Here is an 18,180-nt window from a genome sequence, read left to right as displayed (position 1 = left end):
TTAGTTTAAAAAAAACCTTGAGCAACATCCCAACAATTGAGAGCTCATAATACCGACTTTAGATACAGCTCACAAAACAATATAACTGGTTTTAGCTATACAGATTTCAGCACGACTATAATCAGCGTAAATATAGCTTTACATCACTCCTCATCAATTACGCTTTGCTCTTAGTCAAGGTTCATTGATGTCAAATGCCCAGTCTGTCCCTGTGAATTTATGTTACGGTTCAGAAACTCATGGAAAAAATGACATAAATGGTTTAATTTTAGTATCAGTATTTTGCAACTAATGAGGATCCATTCGTCCTATGCCTAGTTACGGCATGAATCTTCTTGCTTACGCAAACTGGGGTGTTCCATGTGCTTGGAAATTACGAAGGGTAAAAGGTCATTATTCCTCCCCTTTCCAAAACTTGTGGACTGCAGTTCTGAAAATGGTAAACGGTTTGTCCTTTTGGCCATTAGAAACTCTTTTGTTTAATTGGTTAATATGGATCCTTTAACCATATTCTGTGTTTTTCTTTTCATTTGTGCTTGGTTAGCGTGCCTAAATAAACAGCTGGTCTCTGTTAAAACAAACAGATCTGAAAATCTCATTATGTAACAAAAATTGTATATAAAATGTCACCGCATTCCATGTATATCATACTTTGCTATTTAAAGTGCTTTCTTCCTGAACTGTTAGAAGCGCTGAATGGAACATCCATTACATGGTGATCCACAAGGTAACCCCAAAGACCTTTGTTGCCTGTTACTACCCGGCTAGACGGCTTATATGTACCCATTAGAAGTAGCCAATATGTAGAGCTATAGGGTGGCAGAGGATCATCGAAATTACCAGGTAATGAGGAAATATGCGTTAGTCCTTCCCAAAACAACGAGATCAGAAGGCGTTTAAAGAGCTTTCCTTATTACTGTCCCTTAAAAACAATATTCGTTTTTTGTAGATCTACAAGCTGACTAGACTCGTATGAATTACTGGTGGTTATATGGGAATGACCTGCTGCTAGCACCACCAATTCTTCAAATCCAAACAGACCATAAATTAAATGGCAAGATCCCATTTCTGAGACTCAATGAAACAAATTGCGATTTGCATCAAGTTTAGATTTGTATAAATTCAATGCATTTTCATGAAATAAACATTCAGTGAAAGGAACCATTCAGTGATTTTATGAAGAGAATTTAGGTCGTCTCTCTCTCTCTCTCTCTCATATACTGTATAAACGGTAGCCGGGGATATCAGATCTTCCTTGTAACCGCTCCATTGTGCAGCGGCACATCAGGGAGTCAGTGGGGCAATTTGCCCCCAGTTTGGTAGCAAGGGGATGTTGTGACCATGATCTCCCGAGCTGGAGAGAATATTATGAATAATGGGATCTACAAAGAAGTATTAATATATTTCTTCGTTTTCTGCTACATCTCTTTTGCAATGCACACCCTATCTAGAGTAAATCTGATACACACACGTCTGGTCTCCAGACAGTTAACTTCTATGGTTTAGGTGTAATAAAGGCATGTACAGGTGGTGCAGTATTTGAGTTCCCATGGCAACTAGTGAGCAACACACATGCTGCTTGTTCTGACAAATTTGGTTAACTCTGTGATAACTACAAACAATGTCTCATAACCATACAGCTAAAAGTTTGATCGCAACTACAAGGCATTTTCAATTATGAGCTAACCAAGCGACTATTCCAATATTAACCCTCTAATAGCCCATCACAAACTGCTCTAATGGTGCTCCTAATGAAAATCATACTAAATATATTCTCAAATAAGCGTATTCAAGCAGGCATTTCAGTTGTAACATAGCAGTGAGAAGAGCACCACTTTGGCTCAACAGAAGCTAAAATTCTATAAAACAGGGCCGGTCCAAATTGGACGGACCCGCTCACAGAGGCAGAAATGCATTCATGTGACATGATGTTGCATAACCCTGCAGGAACAGTGTGACCACCGCACAGTGCACAAGAATCTCCACAAAAGTCTCTGGTGAAGGTAAGGGTGTGATGATGGTGTGATAAAGTGAGTGTGTAAGTTTGTATGTGTGTAAGCGTGAATGTATGTGTGTTTGCACAAGTATGAATGTGTGTGTGTTTGTATCCCCATCAATGTGTAAGTGTGTGTTAGTGTGAAAGGGAGTATGTAAATATGCATTCACCCAGTGCCCCCTAGACTAGATGATGCCATCTGAGTATTATATAGGTGGGTAAACCCGTAAAGCACACGTTTTACAGCTCTATTGTATTGCGATTCTCCCATGCTCTCTGTCTTTGCTATTCCAGACATATGGCCACTTTTCTTGTTTTGTGTGGTGTATGACCCTATAATGTGACCCTGCATTGTTTACTTAGTCAAAGAATCTGGCTGTCTATCCAGAACTGAGCGTGCATAACCCTAACCTATTAAATATTGCTGTACTTTGCCCTGAATCTTTGTGCCCAAATGAGGTTCATGGGTTGGTTCGGGAGATCACAGGATCTCCCTTGACCGTCCAACTGTGGAACCAGTCAAGGTCTGGGCTAACAAAGCACCCTCAATGGCAGCTCCTATGTGGCTATCTAGTAATGTATTGAAGTGGAACACTATGATATAATGTAAAATCCCGGTGTTCCGCTTTAAAACATAGGGAGGTGACAGGACAGGGAAGGGAAGGTAGATGGTTGGATTCGCCACCACCCTGCCTCTACATACGTCCCTCAAAGTGGTCCTGAATTGGATTAATGCTGGAAAAAGATAAAGATTATAGAAGATTATAAGTGTGCATAGATGAATTGTGGAACAGCTCGCTTTAGCTAAAATAAGTTTTTGTAATGCAGGGGTGGGTATTATTTCTCACAAAATCACTACAAACAGGAGCTTCAGTTAATGAAAGAAAAAAAAACAAAACCCTCACACTATTTGGTATTGACAATTTCAACTTGCAGTATATCTCAATACACAATAAATGATTAAAACTACCTTAAATAACACCAAAGAGTTACTTATATTCAAAGAGTATGATCTATGACTTTCTATCTAACTTCCCAGCACTTTACCAAAATAGCACAGATAAGTCACATGTAATCCTAAACATAAAGCATGTTTCATTTCTACCTGCCAGCATTTAAAACCGGTCAGTTTCAGATGGATAATAAGACATTTGCTATTCTTGTACTGGAAATCAGCTGACAGTTTTATTGCACTGCTAGAAAGATAAAACATCCTTACTGGGGTTTATTCACTAAACACAACGTTGGAAGGAGAGTTTGCAAGAGAGTTGTGCTTTGAACTCCCTGCATTCACTGGGCACTAGAAGGGGCCACAGCTGCCCCTTGAATAATGCACAGTTCAATCCCTGAGGAGAGAAATCTCTTTGATTTTAATATGCTTTAAACGCGGCCATTTAAACAAATTTTGGAGCATATTTTAACTTTGGCCCCACGGTTGAGAAGTCAGGGAGATGAAAGTACAAGTCTCCCTCCTTAATGAATAAACCCCTTTGTTTTACCCCTAAAATATGCATTCTCCAACCTCCCCGAATCCATCCATATTTGACATCAAAAGGAACCCTAATTCTTGAGCAGATTCTGTCCCAGTTCTGTTCTGTACGCAGCCCCTATTTTAGGATTTCATTTTCAGGCCCCTGATTCAACGCGTAATCTATATGCATAACCACATGCAGGAAACCAACATACCAGTCAGGACAGCCAGCCACTGAGGCATAGGTGGTGCTGACAGGACTCTTCGAACTAAAGCAGATCAGTTGGCAAGTATGAACTTGTTGCTGCTTCTGAGAATCAGGGACACCTGGAATGTATGCAATGTTTCATGCTGAGCTTTTGTAGTGAAGTTTGTTGACTCCCGCATCATGGTCTGCTTCCTTGTGGGTAGCAGAAATCCCCCCCTCTTTGCGTTGCTTTTGTACATACTAGGCTTCCATTCAGGGATCATCATGGGGTTGACGGCCGGTTTGTTAAGAGTTATTGGATGCTCTGGCTGTACACATCATGTTGTAGACATTAGTAAGTCACGCACAGTTTCCTAAGCAAGACATGTATATACAAAGTGTTGACTTAATTTCACAATAACAGAAGTAATCATAATATAAACTGCTCCATTAACCCTTAACAGGCAGAATTACTGAATAATACATCTAGCAGGAAATATAATTATTATACAGCATAAGATTATTCCAGCATGTTTGCAGATGAGGTTCGGATGGCTTAACCATGGTATACGTGAGAATAGCGCATAATCTTCCACAATCTTTTGATAAAGCAGTAGGAGCCCAACTGAGTTTCACCCAGTTGGGTTCCAACCCTCACCAGACAGATTGAGGCAAGTAGAAGCGGAGCATACCGGGGAATTACCTGCAATTCACAAGGACAACAAAAGAAGGAGTCATCAATAACAAAGTCAAAAAAAAACCACAAAAACACTCCGCACTTATGTTTTTTGGAAGATCTTAGATGGAGCTCATCTGTCATCAGCGGCTCATATATTATGAGTACAAGAAGATTTGTGTGGTGGGGGGTCCTGAGCACAGACGACAGCATAAAACCCCCCCCTGGGTTCCATCCACAATGGAAATGGTCAGCACAATCGCTATGCCTCTTTTTGTCAATATGAGTTCTTCAGAAAAACACAACTGTTTTTAATATTTGGCTTGTGTCAAATGGATTAATATTTTTTATAGCAATGGCAACCCATGGACAGATACAGCACCAGGGTGTTTTAAAATCTGCTTTAGAAATTGGCTAAACATATCTCATCAAATACTGTAACCTAAAAGTGAATGAGGCAGATTCCAAGAGTCAAATAGTTGACTTATTCACACGCCTCACCTATTTGAAGATACAGAAACATCTCTGACCATATGCCAGTTAAAAGTCATGAATAGATGGATACATAACTTTCATTATTTTATTGTGGTCTCTGTTAATTAGAAATTACCGTATTTGCTCGATTATAAGACGACCCCCCAAAATCTGAATATTAATTTAGGAAAAAAAGAAAAAGCCTGAATATAAGACAACCCCCCACCCCACCACACACTTACCGGTGCTTCCAATTTCCTGCTGTATACCCGGGCAGCAGTCTTCCTTACGCTGCAGCCGGTGCCGGTGCGGGGAACTCTGATCTCTGACAGTCGGGGAAGGTCTGCGCGATGGACGCAGACAACCCCCGCTGCTAGCCACACCTCCATCCGGCTGCAGCGGAAGTTGTCTACGCGGATCGCGTGGACGTCAACCCGCTGCCCCGGTATACAGCAGGAAATTGGAAGCACCGGTTAGTGTGTGTGGGGGGGGTGTTAAATGGGGGGAGACAGAAGGAGCCAGGTCCCCTGCAGCGGTGCGGGGGATCTGGATCTTAGTCTCATAGTCAGACCTCTATTTGAGGTCTGATTATAAGACGACCCCGATTAGAAGACGAGGGGTATTTTTCAAATAAAAAAACCTCGTCTTATAATCGAGCAAATACGGTATTACCAGGCTTCTGGGTGAGTGTATTCACCATATATGTTGGATTTAGCCTGCCTGCTCCTCACCCAGGTTGTAGGTAAACTATTAAAGAATTACTATTCTGTAGAGTCCCAGTCAGCTCATTAGAAAGTGCCCGGTCTTGTCTGGGTACTACTTGTGTAAGATACTACTTGCGCAAGATACATCCAGTCTGTGATACTGTAGGTACATTGATGCATGTGCATCAGTGTCTTCTGAGGGAGTGGCTTCACCAGGGGGCATGGCTAGCCCCACACAAGGGTGGGGTTACATATGCAAGGGGTGGGGCTTGTCTCAGAGAGCGTTACATGGGTTGGGAGCGAGAGGGGTACTGAGTGGCACGGTTAAATAACATTCCCCTGCCCCAACGAAACAGGAGAATGACCTGGAGACCCAGGGAAGCAGCAATTCACCCGAGACTCTGGGTTTAACCAAGAGAGTTCCCATTTATGTGCATCTCACCTCACCTCACAACTGTCCCTCTGTATTATCGAGTGTCCCTTTTTTGGATCCGAATCCCCTGTCCCACCTTTATCCCCTAATGTCACCCTTTCCCAGGAGCTCAAATGTTTGCTTGTTATAAGTCTATCACAGCGTTTTACAGACATAAAAGTTACAATATCATGTATAGAAACAGCATTACTTTAAAAAAAAATAATAATATATATATATATATATATATATATATATATATATATATTAACTGTACAAATAACACATTCTTTGTTTAAATACTTAGTTACACAAATACATGACCCAAAGTCACAAAAAAAAGTCTTCGCAAAGGCCTTGTCCCTGTGAATACCCAGCTAAGACAAATGTCACTCTCTGATAATTTAAACTGTTGGAATAAACTATAAGTACAGATCACAATCTGGAAACCTATCCTTTTAAGAATGTAAAGAAAACCACTATGCACAATTATATGCCCATGAAAGATCAGGATAATAAGTTATTTTGAGTGCATTACCAAGCTGACGCTAACAAACCCACGGGTATCCACACCTATTAAATTGCCAATTACATGATCCTCAACCAGCAAACTGGTGGGAGTTATATTATTATCATCATCTTATTTATATAGCGCCAACAATTTACACAACGCTTCTTACAACACATAATATATATCTTTATAATATATATCTAAGGGGCGTAAGGTTACAATCTAGAGGGAACTGGGTGAGGAAAAAACATAAAGGTATAGAGAAAGAGGAGAGGTGGTGTGTTCTTAATACATAAAAAAATCCACATACTGGCCAAACTTTACTAGTACAGCCGCTGGAGAGTTTCGGCTACCAGATTTATCATTAAAATGGATCTGTCACTTTTCACAATTCCAACATTTTACAAATCTACCGTACTTGCTCGATTATAAGACGACCCCCCAAAATCTGAATATTAATTCAGGGAAAAAAGAAAAAGCCCGAATATAAGACGACCCTATAGGAAAAAAGTTTTACCAGTAAATGTTAATTCATGTAAACTATGTGAACAATTGTTTGTTAATAAAAGCTATGATTGAGAAAAATATTTTGTTTTTATTTCCTTTTTTTACAACCTGCCCCCCCAGTTATGCGTAGAGCTCTACGCGCTGCCCGGACTAAGCACCGGGGACTCAGATGCACCGGTAAGTTGGGGGGGCATAACACAGGAGGATCCAGGTCCCCTGCATCGCTGCGGGGGATCTGGATCTTAGTCTCATAGTCAGACCTATTTGAGGTCTGATTATAAGACGACCCCGATCATAAGACGAGGGGTATTTTTCAGAGCATTTGCTCTGGAAAAAAACTCGTCTTATAAATCGAGCAAATACGGTATATCCTAAAAAACCCCATGCGTCAGTGCTTGCAGATTAAAATATGTAATATCTATATGTATTAGAAATACAATTCTATGTATCCTATGGGGAAAGGTTATCTTTCTCTGGTTCGGCATGATTGTCATCTAGACTGTAAGCTCGTTTGAGCAGGGCCCTCCTCATCTGTTAGTCAATTTGTTATGATACATACTACTTGTTATGTCCTGTCTACCCTGTCTACAGCGCTACGGAATTTTATACGCTATATAAAACAATAAATAATAATACTAATCTCTTGCAATAATCTAATCTCTGCCTACTACTAAACTGCTGACTATTAGTGATTTTCTGTGATTCAGGATAGTTTTGTAAAGGTAGGCGAGAAGATGGGAGAGCCCTTTAGAAGAAGATGTTGATTGGGTAATGCTGACCCGACACTGAGACACAGAGCTAAGCTTCCATGAGGTTAATGTTCAAAATTTTAAAGGAGACACTCAGGTATCATACATAATAATGTGCATATGATAGCTAGTGTCCCTTTAACGCATACAATGGGTGGCGCGTCATGACACCGAGCCTTTTCACAATATAAAAACCCCTATGTGACCGCATTTCGTCTCCTACCCCACCATCTCCTGTGTGCCCCAGTTGATTGCCTGAGCTTCCTGACCGTAGGCTTCCTTACTATTTAGCAATTTCTTTTCCATGCCCTGACCTCTGTTCTTTGTTTGAATTTTCTCCGTGTCCTCCTTGTGGGGTACTTCATCCCAAATTACCCCCTGTGCTCTCACTAGGAAGCAGCGGTGATCCTTGACCACTCTGCTAGTGAGACGTCACATGTGTGAGCAACACGCAACACGCAACACGCATGCCTTTGGACTTCAGCCCTACCAGGTAACCCTTACATATACTTACACAAAATCTATAGTTCTGTTTTCTAAACCACTGATTTGTTTTTTAAAGCCATGTATATGGGGGGCTCATTAGACCCCTTCCTCGTGAGTCTTGCTAGCCCCTGTAGCTGACTGGCAGTGGCTCAGCTGAACACATCTCCGGCAAGCCAAGTAACTGATATTCCAAAATAGTTCTTGGCATGACAGGAAAACAAAACATAAAAGGACACGATAGCTTACATTACGGTCACATTTTACTTGCTTTATTTGTGGACCTTCCGCTCATTAGGTAGGTGATCATATTATAATGTTTGATGCTTACATGAATGTTCTTCATTAAATCACTCTCTGGGTCTGGGTGACCAGCTGGGATGTCCCTAGGGTGCAGGGCCCTGTCTCCTGGTTCACAGGGTTGCTGGGAAGAATAACCTGTAACCTGGATGATCAACACCGAGGGCCAGTCCCCACAAGATAAAGCTGGAAATAGTTCTCTCCCGGGTGGCATACCACTTGTAGCGCTCGGCCAAAGATGACCAACAATACTTACATCCATTGTCCTTTATAATGCATTTTCTAAATGCGCCAAATTAAAGAGGGTTTCAGGTCGCACAGCCCCTGGAGGCTGATGGCCCAGGCATTCTAGGCATTCCAGCAAGTAGGAGTATGGACGATATCTTTCAAAAGCTTTTAACACCCTTATGAATGAGCACCTTTCCTTTTCACAATCGAACAAATAAACCAAATAAATTCCTTACACCTGCGGCCAACTCCCTGCCCTCTGAATGGAGACCGTCCATTGTCTTTGTTTGCCCAAAGGCAATGGAGGCAGGTACTGAATATCAAACATTTAACTTGGTTCTAATGCAAAAGCCAGCGACACACTAGATGGTAATTGCTGATGTTTTTTACATACAGTCGGCTGATGGGCTGAAGTGATATTATTCAACATCAGAAAGTCACAAAGCCCATGGGTCATGTTTATCAAAAAATAGCACTGGAAAGAAAAAAGTCTTATGCAATGTTAGCAAATTTGGAACAGCCATGAGAAACATACCAAATACTGGTATTTTTGGGTAAAAAAACATGAAATAAGCTGTGGCTATAATTTGCTGATCGCACAAGAAAAACTAATTACTATGTACAAATAATTTCCATAACTACATTTTTATATCTCTCTTTATATCCAATGTGTACAATATGTATATTTTCTGTTGCAATGTTCCTCCTTAAGTCTCAGCAGATCATCCAGAACAAGGTGGAGCTCAGTGACTCCTAAAATAGAAAAACAAAGTTCCCTACAGATTTTATTTGGCACAAAAATTACAAAACAAAAACACATTTCCTTCCAATCTCCACTGCAAGCAAAATCGGCTCCTGAAATATATATTTAGATCATTTAAAAAATAAAAAGAAGAAGTCATATCAGCAAAAGAGCATAGGATGCCCAGCAGCCATTATTCACAATCTAATAGATAGGAGCAGGACCCTCTTTTTGCTCGTGTTAATGTGATTGTCAATTTTGTATACCGTCAGTCCACAAGTGTTACACGGTGAGTAGACAGACTGTACTGACCAATTAATTCTGTACAGGACTCCTGTCTATATAGACAATGTATGCTCAATATGCTTCCCACCAATCAAATTAATGTATATATTATATGTAACCATGATGGTATGGTTCACAGTCTTGTCTTTAAAGCATCATTTTAAGGAAGCCTTATCAGAGGTTTTGTCAGAGGTGGAGGACAATCTAAACCAAAGCTGTCCCGTTGTGACTTTTCAGCTGACGCTGACCAGCTTCCAGAATCTACACTACTATAGAGTCTATGTACCTGTCTATAAAATTACTTAGTTTAATGGAGAGAGTGTTTTGAAACTACTCAATGCTAGAATTCAATTTTAGTGTATATGGTAACTCTTCAATACTTTCCAAAAAGAAAAATGCCATCATTCCCAAGCATAACGGTTTTGAATTTATGAAATGTGTTGTTTCAACTTTTACCGGTGACAGAAGAATAAGTCGTCCCTGGCGTCTTCACCGCTTTATCATTGTGTATTTGATTGCTTTGTGTTACTAAGTATTTCTAATGAGTCAAAGTTTTGTGTCTGCATAGTCGGCAATACTCTCGGTCTCACCAGGAGGTGTGAAGGGGTTGTATACCCAGTGGCCACAAGTCTCTATGGTCCAGGCGGCCTGCGCACAAGGCTCGTGTCTAAAGAAGTCACAAGACAACTCACTGGGTTTAAAAACTCCGTCTGCAAAAGCAACTGCCAAGAGCCACTAAAACAACAGCTACTTTTTGTAATTAGTGTTAGGATTATGTAGTCATTTCCTACGCAAGTAAATCATGAAGCTAATGCATGGGGTGTAACATTACGGAAGGGATAATGGAACGCCAGCAGATCTTCGTAACACAGGAGCCCCCACTATGCGTTACAAAATTCAGATGCAACTTGCTACATAAAACAGCTAAACACAACTGGTTGCCATATAAAACAAACATACATTATGCTTTTACAGTTTAAAAGCTAACACACATGAGACGACATCATACATGCTATTTTCCCAGCAGTTTACTTTAATGACTTTTTTGACGATTTTGACGCTTCTTGTTAATTACACAGAGTTATACTTAAACTGCTGCGAGAGAACACTCCCATTAATCTCAGCCAGCAGGCATTCTACATAGTGAAATCAAAGAACTACACGTTCCATTTCATATTATTGTTGAACCCGTGTTCTAGGAACAGAAGGGTGTTTATTATTTTAAACCTGGGAATTTGTTGATAACAAACATAATAATTGGAATATCAAAAAAAGCTTGTTTGTTTTCAGGTGATACTTTTTGTTAGTATTACATAATGATCAACAAGCTTGGGGGTAGCGATATATTTTGGCTCATGAGTTGATGGGAGTTGTAGTCTAAAGCAGATTAAGCAGCAGAGGTTGCCTTTCCAGCTGATTCACTGAACATCTGCAAAGAATATAATTGCATAATAAAGTACTAAAGCTTATAAATAGGAACTGGATGGTTAATATGACCTTTAAATAACCATGATCTGTATTTTAACTTTGACCTTAAACACACGTTAAAATATTTATATGCAATTACTATACCAGAGTCGAACTTTAAGGACAAGAGTTGTTCTAGTTGGTAAAATACTAATTGCGATTTGACATCCGCATCTTATTGTGTTCTCTGCAATTTCACACAATTTCCACCCATATTTTTCCTGGTTTCCATCAAGTCTGCGATCAATTCTGGGATTTTTAATCTGTTATTTCAAATCTACTAACAGTCCCTAACTTTGAGTGTCAGTCCTTATCAACCGTCAATGTTCACCTTTTGATACTTGCTACAAAAAAAAAAAATTCAAGTTGCTGTTCCATCAACATCTTTTGCTACCTTTCAAAGAAATTGTTACCACAGATAACAAGTAATTGTAATGCGACACCAACACGATATAAACTAAACAAGCTTCTTGAAAAATATATGTGTGGTTTTTATTTGATTTAACCATCAGAGGAAAGAAGACAATTACAGATCTGTAAAAGATTATTTCCATCACACACTAGGGAGTACGTTTTTTGTTTTTCTAAGTGGAAAACACCTTTTAAATGACTAAACCCGCTTGCACTAGACATCTTTCGGGGTCTCCCTCTACCAAGGGTCCCAATGGAAGAGCGTCTAGCTCTTCCCCAATTCACAGAAATCGCAGGAACTTGGGCATTACAGATTACACTTTTGACTTCACTACCCTTTGCGATTAATGCGGACTGAACAATTGTTTCATTTTCAAGACCCTGAACTAAATGCGAATGCTAGTAACTAATTCTTTCAAAATAACCTCTATTAATCAACTGATCGCATATTATGCTCCATTAAGGTTTTAAATCTGTCTGCCGCTTCGATGGTTCCTGGCCATGTAACTACTGATCTCAAGAGATACACATAACACTGGTCTAAGCCCCAGGCCAGATCATCTGCAAACCATCGTAGAACCCGCAGACTATGCTGCCCTTGAATTTACGGAAATACTGCCAGACGCTCATGACTTTATGGTATTATGCCAGAGAAACCGGGTAGATTTTCGTGGAGCCAGGTTGATCTTTTTTGGAGCGTATCCATAGAGATCAATATGAAATTCTACAAAACGTTACATGCCGGCAGTAAGAAAATAGTTAATGATTACGGGACTGATGGCAGATTCTGACACCCAACTACCCACCACAGATACCCATGTCCTCTGTTTAATAGATTCAACCAAAAGGAAACCATTTATTTGACGCAACATTCACAATATTATTCACTGGAAACGAGAAAACGAGGGTGAAATCACACATTTTCCATTAGTTTGGCTAATGGAACATACAGGCCAGGGGTCTTCAACAGGCAGCTCGTCAGCTGCCACCAAATAGCTCACAGCCCTCTCACTACAGAAAAACTCTGTGTTAGGGTATTAAGGTGCGTTCATCTATTCTGATGAAAACGAAAAAAAAACTCCAAAGCCTAGTTTTCATTACATTTCAGTCTTATTAATAGTCCTCACATATGTTCAGTAATTAAAAGTAATATTCATTAAAGGAATTATTGGAGACCCCTGGTATAGGTAGATGGAACATATGTGAAACCGGCTTTCTTCCATCTGTGAATGACAAGCCCTTAATAATGTTAGAAGGACAGACAATGAAGTTGGAGCGGTATACATCATAAGCTTGCCTAATGTATCGGCTTGTCTTAGTCTGTCAACTAGTTTTGTCATACCCTTTGGATGTACACTACCCTTCTACATTTTGGGGGTCATGTAAAAACGTCCTTGCAGAAATCCAGCGCAAATGTTAACATTGTTAATGATTATTGTAGCTAGAAATGTCTGATTAGAAATGTCCATCACTCCTGTGTTCCAATTGGCGCTATATAACTAAACTATAATAAATTAACGCATATAATAATAATAAATAATAATAATACATACCAACTGCAGTGGATGACGTCCTCTCTAGCACACCAAAGCCTACAGCTTAACCTGCAGACCCCGATACCTATCAATATTAACCCTTTAACAGCCAAAGATTCTGTGTATAAACTAACCCATAATGGTCCCATAAAGCACATCCCCATGAAAAATCATGCTAGGTCATATTATTATTATTATTTGTCGTTTTTTTATAGCACCATCATATTCCGCAGCGTTATACAATGGGTATAGTGTTCATATATGACATGCTGGTCAAAAAGCACCAGCTGGGTGGTAATAGCATCATTGAACTCGCCTTCCTGTTACTAAAAAAGTTAATCCCCCCCCTATACGGACCCCTGTAAACAGCAGCATTTCTGCATTTAATGGAATCATCACAGAGTACGTTGCACTCGAGGTGAAACCGCTTGCCTTTATCTGCAATGAAAGGCCTGGGGGGGACTTACATTCCGGTATTTACAAGAACCGGGCTGATAGCAGCCGTTTAGCAGGGTGAAGTTTTTATACGGCTTACTAAGTTATGGAAAGGGACATGATAACTTTAATTATGTAATCAATTTCTGCAGAGGCACTTAGTGTGCAGGAAACGCTGCCTTATGGGGATAGGAAAGTAAATAGAGAAAAAGGGAGTGCTGCAGAGAATGTATGACTAATTAGGTACTAATATTCTAACCGGAGCTTTTTGTATCATATTAAAAAATTATTGCTGAGCCCATTAAACACCGCCTGGGAGAACATGTTGCCCCGTGAGAGCGCTGGATCCATGTTGGAGCCAATGAGTTTATAGACTATATGAAAGTAATGATTTTCTAATTACACGTCAGACGTAAAATTAGCTCATACCGTTATTTCCCCATTTAATGCCGCATTTTATTATTTCTGCACAGGGCTACTAGTCTAACCTCTTCTGTGACAAGGTGGCCTCGAGGAGACAGTATTCTCTGTTTTTGCTTAGTGTGAGCATTTATTTAGACAACCGCCATGGATCTTAAAGAACTCGTGTCTTTCCAAGTGCCACCACCCTCCACCTGCATTTACTGCTCGGCACAAGCACAAGCAAACTGAACCCTATACAAGCAACACTAAAAACTCACAGCCAGCCTGGTCCTGTAAAAACACTGTTTTACTTATTAGGAATTAATCTGAAGAATTGATTGTTAGTGCCTCACCTGTATTCAAGCAGGACACTAGCAGGTTCTTACCTGCCTGAAATATCCTTAGTAACTGATTGAAAGCTCCTGTACGCGAGGCACTCCCCTGGGGCCGTCAATAACAGGTAGTCGGTATTTTACAAGCAAAGCTGGTTAAATTTTACTCAGGACTAATATTGATCCTGCGCAAGCAGTGAAACTGTAGGATTTTTTTTCTTCGAGGAAAAGGGTGAGTTTTATCTGCCAATCAAGTCCAGGGTCACTTACAAGAATTCTATTACTTTTCACCAAACCTTTAACTTGAACTTATGGTTAAGCAGATGGAATATGTTCCGGTAAGACGTCCTTTGGGTTATTTCTAGGTCATAAAGATACAGATCTCCTAGAAACAATCCGGAGAGAAAGAACAGCAGCGCTGCTTTGTCTGAGCTAGAACGCTCTTTGGGCTGCGGAGCTTACACTTAAATCGAGAAGAAGGCACTTACCTGTATGTTTCACGTGCAGCTGCCCGGCAGACCCTGCGCAGGAATGTGAGTGGGCTGCGGCGGAGAGGGGGGTCTTCTGTCTCTCCCAGAGGAGGGGGGGAGGCTGGAAGCTCTGGTCTGACCGGGACGGAGGTCTCGGGAGGAGGGGGCTTCTGGCTTGTTTTAGTGTACGGATAATAAATATGTGGCGATGGAGGAGAGCGGAGGGAGGTGGCTCAGGGCTCCAGAGGAACTCCACCCTCATCCACAGGCAGTCTTTTATTGCGCAATCTACTGTATATGCCGAGTGTCCCTTCCCCACCCTGCTCAGCTCGCAGGCACCCTGTCCGTCCCTCGCACTCACACTCACAGCTAGATCCTATGAGGAGAAAGAACCCCATACCTCCCCATCTGCAAATCTCCGCCTGGTACTCACCACTCCCTCTAACTACTCGCAGAGTAATAAAGTTCCCGGTGCTGCTGTACACTTTGCAGTCACAGGTCGCTGCCGTACAGTTACTGACTGTAGTGAATGGAGTTTTCAGACAGAGTTTCATAGGATGCAAGGAAGTGTTAGCACTGGACAGGCTGTACAAAAAAGCCCAAAGAACGACAGAAATCAGCAGAGCGTTAAATGGTTTCTTCATTCTTGTTTTACTGCATTCCTATTAAACATGGATAAAACAACAGAGAATTCCATCAGATAAAAACCATTCGGACCATGTAATCTGTGCCTGTTTTTCTGATTTAAGGCTCATGTCTTACTCTGTCTGGATCTTGTGTTAGATTCCGGATAGAGTTATGCCTGCCCCATGCATGTTTAAATTCCCCGCACTGTATTAGTCTCTACCACTTCTGATGGGAGGCTGTTGCCAGGCCCGGACTGGCCTACTGGGAAACCTAACTCAGTCCGCAGCTTAACGCTCTGGAGCGCTTACACTGCGCGAGGAATCCTGCTTTGACCACGCGATAAAATACCTGGGGCTGGTGTCCAAATATTTCCAGGGCTGCTATTCCTCCCAGTCTGCCCCTGGCTGTTGCATTTATCTACCACCCTTTCAGTAAAGAAAAACTTCCTTACATTACATCTAAACCTCTAGTTTTAGATTATGATCTCTTGTTCTAACATTTCTCCTCCTTTCAATAAACTTGACAAAGTTTTTTTTTTGTTTTTTTTATTTACGATTCCAAGAAGAAAATACTTAAATACCGTTTGGTGGCAAAGCATTGGGCATATACCACACTAAAATATACAATAACTGTAACATGGATATGTTTGCTATTTTTGTTCAAAATTAAATATATTGAAGAGAAAAAAATAAATCGGCAGAAGATTTAAGCTAGTAAGTTAACCAAAATGTCAAATGTAATGCAGTCTTTTTTTCCCCCAGCATATTTCTATGAAAAGGACTCGGCAGGGCTGCCGTGCTAGGGCTAGTAGACGGGCCAGCGTAGGCTGCTATGGACAGTGCTGGGTTCAATCCAGAACCCGCTTGTTAGAGGAGAATGTGCTCCGAGTAATGCCAGCCCCCGCCAATCAATACAGTCTATTTTTGACTCTCCCTTTAAATGCGAGAACCATCATGTCAGACCCAAAGTACAGCAAAGCAGGAGGCAAATTCCTCTTTTATTTCCTTTGAAATGTTTGATGCACTTAGTAGCCAGCTGTGTCCTCCATTCCAGAAATAGGGTACATCCTCTAATTGAGGCCCACACAGAGAGGTACACTCATTAAACCATGACCCTCCAGGTGAGCAGAACATCTCAACTCACTTTCCTTTGCAACATAAACAGCTTCTGCCTAAGGTCACCCAATAATACCCAATAACTATGGAGCGGCCCCTTTTGGAGGGGGAAGTTATAATGTCATCTCCCAGGATCGTGAGTGCACCAAACAGAAGCAAATGGCTTGGGATTGACTTGCAGTTTCAGCTCTCATACTTCACTAATTATGGAGGCCGACCCCTAATCAGCTTCTCTTAATGCATGGTTCAAACTGTGGCAGGGTTGTCCTTCATAATGAATGTGTTTCTAGTAGACTCCCTAACCGCCCTGCAAAAACACATTTTGATAGCTGCCAAGAATCCTGAATTTGCTAGGACAATTCCCCAACCCACACAAATCCTGCAGCCCACCCTTTCTTGCAAGCTTATAATGTTTGGTGGTGGAACCTTGTTCCACAGTCCTAAAAGTAACAATATTTAAAAGTGAAAGTGTAACAGAAACATTGTTTTTTTTAATGCGTAAGCATGGCTCCCAAAAGGTGCTCACCTGCTGAGGTGGGAAGCCAGGGGTCCTGTTAAGCTGCGCTTCAAAAAAAATAAATAAAAACAAAAACAAAAACAAAAAAAAAAACATCTTCGCTGGAGGGCGGGGTGCGGTTGTCGAGGCAGAACGCCAACAAAGGCCAGGTATGGTTCAGCCCTGTTAAGATTAGCTGTGCACCCGCCACGGAAAGATAGAATTTAATGGCACCTAAGGCACATTCGGATGATCTAATCTCCTTATTTTTCCTGATGCGCATTTACATTCCATTTCTGTCAGCCTCATTATTTTACCCTTTGTACTGGGACTCAGCACAAATCAGGTGTTATATCCCTCGCAACCTCTAGAGGCCAGCCTTCTGAGTGTAGAACCTGGGCCTAAGTACTATGACAGCTGAACCTGATTACCTGGGTGTAGCCGTGTCCTTAAATACCTGCCGTGCCTTTTCGTTGTAGTGTATGCAGTGCTGCATTTACTCTGTGTTTGTGGTCTTCTCGTACTGACCCTGCTTGCTCGATTATGTCTTCTTGCGCCCTCCTTTAGGGCTATCTGGTAACAGGGAGCGGGCCCGGCCAGTATGACCACAGCCTCTTGTCTACAGAATTTTCAAACCATGGAAATCCTGTTTGAAATCTCTGTCCCTATCCTGCCACGGTGCCTGTCTGATGTCTGCATCACGGTGAAGTCTCCAGCAAGAACTCCAACATGTTGACTACCCACCACAAAATGGCACAAACTCAAACACTGACTGTTCTTAACCATACTGATCACTCTCAGACCCTTTGATACAAACTCAACCCCCCCCCCCACAAAAAAAACTGACTGCCCACATTCATACTCAAAACACACTAAACACTCTCAGCCAAATGGATACAGGCTGCCCATGAGTCAGAGAGGACTCCCTCATCTTTCCACTGCAGGGTGCTGAGTTACTTCATGGACACCTGCCTCCTGGATAATAACAGGAAAATAATCCAAGACCATGGATCGCGCTCCCTTCATTAACTCCAGCTGCAAGGACTGGGGTCCACACTCCACTCCATAACATAAATAGCTTTCAGTAGGCCTGCTATAAACTTGCAGAAATGATTCTCAAAATCCTTTGTAACTCTTTATTAACCAGTTAGAAGATTTGAGGCCA

This window comes from Sceloporus occidentalis, unplaced genomic scaffold (genome assembly GCF_023333645.1).
Source record: "Sceloporus occidentalis isolate IW3139 unplaced genomic scaffold, rSceOcc1.0.p SCAF_79, whole genome shotgun sequence".
Taxonomy (NCBI): Eukaryota; Metazoa; Chordata; class Lepidosauria; order Squamata; family Phrynosomatidae; genus Sceloporus; species Sceloporus occidentalis.
Note: the sequence above shows the minus strand (reverse complement) of the source record.